This window comes from Muntiacus reevesi, chromosome 2 (assembly GCF_963930625.1).
Source record: "Muntiacus reevesi chromosome 2, mMunRee1.1, whole genome shotgun sequence".
Lineage (NCBI taxonomy): Eukaryota > Metazoa > Chordata > Mammalia > Artiodactyla > Cervidae > Muntiacus > Muntiacus reevesi.
This window is the reverse complement of record NC_089250.1, coordinates 238,905,982-238,911,981: the sequence shown is the minus strand read 5'-3', so window position 1 is coordinate 238,911,981 and position 6,000 is coordinate 238,905,982. Positions and strand designations below refer to the sequence as shown.

General features: G+C 47.5%; 1 non-coding gene across 1 annotated transcript; it reads right to left on the bottom strand.

Moving 5' to 3' along the window:
• Positions 1-270: 270 nt before the first annotated feature.
• On the bottom strand, positions 271-343 carry TRNAG-UCC (transfer RNA glycine (anticodon UCC)). Its single transcript has one exon. It is a non-coding gene; the product is annotated as a tRNA-Gly (tRNA).
• Positions 344-6,000: the final 5,657 nt, after the last annotated feature.

Sequence of the window (6,000 nt, the reverse complement as noted above, 5' to 3'; positions counted from 1 at the left end):
ACTCAGTAAGGGGATTTGGTTTTAGGGGGACTCAGATTCATGTGTACATAAATATATATAGTTCTTTACAAGGAAGTTTCACCAAGGTGCAAAAGCACCTAGAAAGTCATAATGTGGCCCTGGGCACACTCTTTCCATAAAGGGCCCCATAGTAAATATATTAAGCTTGGAGGCCAGCTGTTCTCTGTTTTTTTTTTTTTTTTTTTTTTTTTTTTAATATTTTTATTTATTTGGTTGTACAGGGTCTTAGTTGTGGCATGTGGGATCTAGTTCCCTGACCAGGGATCGAACCCAGGTCCCCTGTATTGGAAGTGCAGAGTCTTAGCCACTGGACCACCAGGGAAGTCCCCTGTTCTCTGTTTTGACTGAACTTTGCCTGCAGCAGAAAGCAACCATCACTTAAACAGATGGAGGGGAGTGGCTGTGTTCCAACAAAACTTTATTTACAAAAACAGGAGGTGGGTGGGCTTTGGTCCAGGGCCAACCTGGTTGGTGCCTGGGATGTTTCAGTATTTGTTCAATGAATGGATGAACTGGAGAGGGTGGGATTGCTATCAGGCCTGACCCTTGCTGGGTTTCCCTGGTGTCTCAGATGGTAAAGAATCTCCCTGCAATGCTGGAAACCTGGGTTCAATCCCTGGATCAGGAAAATCCCCTGGAGAAAGGAATGGTACCCACTCCAGTATTCTTGCCTGGAGAATTCCACGGACAGAGGAACGTGGCGGGCTGCAGTCCATGGGGTCTCACATGACTGAGGGACTGACACTTTTCTGGTCCTTGTCCATGGTTGAGTTTGCGTTTGGTTGGGAAGTGGGGAGTGGATACTGGGTGGGGATCAGTTTTCATGTTCTCAGCCCCCACTTGCTGTGTGACCTCGGGCAAGCTACCCTCCCTTGCTGGGCTTCAACTCCCTATCTGTGATGTGAAGGCTGTACTCACCATTTGTTGGACTGTGATGATAGAATGAAATGTAACTGAGGATATGGAAGTGGCTGGAATACAAAAAGGAGATTCCCATTGGGCAGCTCAGGGCAGGGACTGCCAGTTTCCTGGAGCTCTGGCCGCCCCGGGGAATGTCACTTTGGCAGAGGAAAGAAGGGGGCGGGGCAGCAAACAGTGTGACCCGAAACACAAACAGTCCCCAAAGAGGGGCCGAAACTCTCACCCTGGTGAAAACACGCTCATCAGGTTTCTGTCCTGCCCCTGAGCAAGACAGGGGAAGGCGCCCCAGGCTGGCCTCAGCTGGCAGTGGCCGCTAGTGGCTGGTGGGACCTGGGCCCCTCACGTGCTCCTGGGCATGCATCCAGGCAGAGGTGGCCCTGGGTGCCCCAGGCTGTGATTGTCCATCAGCCGGAACCTGAGGTTGCACCTCAGGGGCAGTGCAGGGACCCCTGGAGGGAGGCCCATGCCCCCAACTTCCCACTGGGGCGCCCAGTAGTCTGGTCAGGTGAGCTGTCATATGACCTGGAAGGGCAACGTGGAAGCAAGTATGCAAATACAACACACATGTCCAGGGACCTGGCAATTTCACCTTCTCTCCAGCTGTATCAGTTCCAGGCCAGGCACAAAACAGAATTCTCTTCACACAGACCCATCAAAATGTTCTAGTGGCTTAACAGAGGTGTGATCAGGATCACTGGACACTAAAGGGCAAGTCGAGGCCCAAGACCAGCCCTGTGGGGTGCCACGGCCACCCTAGACCCAGATCTACACTCTGCTTGATTTGTTTATGAAAAAACAAACAAACCAACCCAAGATCATGTGTTTACAAAGCCTTTTTTTTTTTTTGTTAACTTGCAAATCCTCTAGGAAGTGAGGGAGAGTGACTGGGCTGCACATCCTGACCAGGCCAGCAGGGGAAGAAGCTGGAAGGTCATGGAGGCATGTGTCTGGGCTTCCAGAACTCTCACTTTGCAGCTGAGTGGTATGTGACCTGGGACAAGTCTGTTGTGACTGAGTCCCAGACTTGGCACTGAAGGACTGAATTAAATGACAATTGTCTTTGGTTGTATTTTTCTTTTGAGTTACAAATCACGGAAATTTTGATTCAAACTGGAATGACCAAAGAGAGTACTTATTGTCTCTTCTAAGTGTGAGGGGGGTGGCCATCAGGTCTGGCTGTATCCAGGGGCTCAAACAATGCCATCTTTCTGTCTTGTGTCTCTCTTCCTTTGTGCTACTCATTTTCACGCAGGCAGTTCCATGTGTGGACAAAGGCCAGAGATGACTTGGACATTTCCCATCCCAGGTAGAGATGGAGGTGGGGATAGGGGGCTGCCTCCACCTGGGTCTCACCTGCCCCTGGAACTGGGGAGAGGGGCAGCCTTTCTGCATTTCATGAACTCAGAGTAGGAAAGGGGTAGCTCCCTAGAGGAGCCAAGAGATGGGAAGATGGGTGCTGGGCAGGCAAAAGCACCGCTGCCACCAAAGTAAACACAGCTTCATATTTGCACATATTTAAGTCCTTCGTTCCACCAATTCTTAGCACCGGCTCTGGGGAAAAAAGCCCCATCTCATGGCAAAGGCTGAGAGCTCAGAGTTAGTTGTCCAGACAAATCTGGTCTCCAACCCAGGATTTCTGAGCCCTGATCTAGAACTTTTTCTGATTCACCCCACTGCCCCTTCTCTGACATCCCCTTCATGTTTCATGCTCCTGTGGTCCCCCACTAGCCAAGGAAGATTGCTGGTGCAGGGTGTGCACACAGTTAGTCTCCCAACCAGACTCTGTGGCCCCTCCTGGTATCTGGAGCCAAGGGAAGGATGGGGGTACTACCCCCTTACCCTCATCCTCACCCTCTCCCCACCCAGGAAACTAAGCTCTGTTCTCTGAGACCCATTCCTTCATCAGTGACATCACCTGCACACACAGAGCCAATGGTCTGCAGAATGTCTTCCTATCTACCTGAAACCTCTAAGAGAATCTGGTGGGTAGTTGGGGGCAGGAGCAGGGAAAGACACCAGCAGGGAAGGGGATCTCTCCAGGCAATGAACCCAGTTGGCAGAGGCATCTTTCTGGAACCAGTGAGACCCTGGAGAGCTCGGAGCACTGACTAGAACTAGAACCGGTACCCATTCTTGTCTGAGCCTCAGTTAACCCGTTTGTACACACGGAACTTGGGCTAAGAACTTTCTGGCTCTAAAACTCATTGATTGACAAAGGGTCAATTTCCTCACACTATAAAAAGTTCCCACAAATCAATAAGAAGAAATGCCCCCAAAGAAAACTGAGCAATGGGCATAAGGAGGCCAAACTTCCCTCCCCTAAAAAAAAAAAACAAAAAACTTCTAAATGGTTAACAACAAACATGCAAAAAATGTTCAAACTCAGTGGCAAAGAACTACAAGTAAAACCAACCAAACAATACTGCTTCCGCCAGTCATGTTGATAAAGGTGATCTCATTCCAGGTGTGTCGGGGTTGGGGGGGATGGGCACTCAGCCACTGCCGAGGAGAAGTAGAAACAGGTGTGACCTTTCTGGAGGGTACTTTGTCAGTATGTAATAAAAGCCTTAGAACACTGTGGGCTGGTGAGTCCACTTTGATTTCACAACTAGAAAATTCTCTAGAGGCAAGAATCATGGATGTTGCAAAGGTGGTCTAGCAGAGCATACAGTAGGCAGAGAAATATTCTATTGCAATAAAATCAAAGCCTCCTCCCTCCCATACTCCAAAGGTTTCTTGTCAGGCTTAGAATAAATCCAATTCTTGACCCTGTGGCCTGGTCTTATTCTCTTTCTCGCTCTCTTTCACCTTCCTTGTCACCCTGCTTGTCTTCTTTCTCTTTCTCAGATTTGCCAGGCTTGGTCCAGCCTCAGGATTCTTGCACGGGCTGTTACCTCTGCCTGGGATGCTTGTTTCCCTCCAATATGAGCCCCATGAGGGTTCTGTGTTACTCCCCGCTGGATCCTTGGGCCCGCCCCTTAACAGCAGCAGATGTTTATTGAATAAGTAAACAATTGAGAGCAGGTGCGGCATGAGTTGCAGCTCTGCCATTGATTAGCAGTGTGACCTTGATTAAGTTCTGTCACCTCCCTGACGTGTGTGAACTGATCAAGTTCCATACCTCCCTGGTGTGAAGTACAAATAGAAGAACTACCCCATGGGGTTCTTATCAGGATTCACTTCAGTAAAATGGGTGAAGTCTGGGGCAGTCACTGCTATATTCAAAAAGGATAACCAACAAGGACCTGCTGTATAGCACACACAACTCTACTCAATGTCACGTGCCAGCCTGGATGGGACAGGGTTTTGGGGGAGAATGGATACATGTGTATATATGGCTAAGTCCCTTTGCTACTCACCTGAAATGACCACAACGTTGTTAATCAACTATACCCCTATACAAAATAAAAAGCTTAAAGTTTGAAGAAAAAAAAAAAAAAGTCTGGTACAGTGTGAGTCCTCAAGAACTATTTTCTAATTATGGATTTTTCCAAAACGTTATCTGTAACTGTTATGGTTTTGGTTGAGGAAACAGCTCCAGGGAGTTCATAGAATGCACCCAACAAAAAGCATGTTGTAGAAATCAACCTGTGGACATGAAAAGGGGTTGAAGATACACTGTTTACTCACTTATTTCATCATGACTGGCAAATAGAGCATGCTCAGAGAAATTCAAGGAACAAATAAAGTGAAGGTCTCCTGTAGGTCAAGTTACTCATCCAAATTAGTAAATGAGAAAGGTTTAAAAAAACATGTCTGGTATGAGCCTCAGTTCAGTCACTCAGTCATGCCTGACTCTTTGCAACCCCATGGACTGTAGCACGTCAGGATCCTCTATCCTTCACCAACTCTTTGAGCTTGCTCAAACTCATGTCCATCAAGTTGGTGATGCCATCCAACCATCTCATCCTCTGTCGTCCCCTTCTCCTCCAGCCTTCAATCTTTTCTAGCATCAGAGTCTTTTCTAATGAGTCGGCTCTTCACATCAGGTGGCCCTGATTGTAGCTTCAGGTTCAGCATCAGTCCTTCCCATGAATATTCAGGGCTGATTTCTTTAGGACTGATTGGTTTGATCTCCTTTGCAGTCCAAGGGACTCTCAAGAGTCTTCTCCAACACCACAGTTCAAAAGCATCAAAAGCACAGTTCAAAAGTATGAGCTTACTTTTAAAAAATAAAATATATACTCATAAGGGAAAGCCTGTAGAATTTACATTTAAATTGTCAAGGTTGGGGATCCCCCTTGGTGGTCCAGTGGCTAACACTGTGCTTCCACTGCAGGGGGCATGGATTCAGTCCCTGGGTGGGGAACTAAGATCCCATCAGCTTCATGGCACAGAAAAAAAAAAAAAAAGTTACGGTTGTTTGGCAGGAGACTAGAAATTGCTGGCATTTTTCATAGACAGCTTTGACTTTTCTGTGATTTCCTCATTATCTGTTACCTTATGAAATCTGAAAAAGTCCATGTTACAGTTAAGTGACCCTTCCTACTCCCTCACCTGCCCCCATTTGGTTACATGATTCCCAGGGCCTCTTGTGAATACTCAGGGGTCCTGTGTTGTTTTAGGCAGCATTACTGAGGCTGGGGGGTAGTGCCAGGGACCCAAGTAAATATTCAAGTGTTGAAGAGATGGTGCTATGTGACCCTGGGGTTTGGTGCTTTCCTGAGAAGAGTCTTAGATTGGCAAGAGGAATGTGTCAAGCTCAGCACAAGTTTGGAACTCAGGGCACCCTGGGCATCAGAGGACAAACAACAGCAGCCCAATAATAATTCACATTGGCTTAAGAAATGAAAGGAGTTTATTAGTACATGTAACTGCAAGAGCTTTAGGCACAGCTGGATCCAGGTGCTCAGAAGGTGCCTTCTAGAGTCTTCAAGGCTCTATTTTTCTTTACTGTCTCTGCTCTGAGGAAAGCTGTCTATGTGTGGTGGTGAGATGATCCATTAGCAACTCCAGAGTCACACTCCAGTAGCTCAATAGCAGACACATGACTTCTTTCTTCCTGGGATTCCAGGAAAAGTCACAGGGAGTCCCTGATTGGCCAGATTTGGGTTTTCT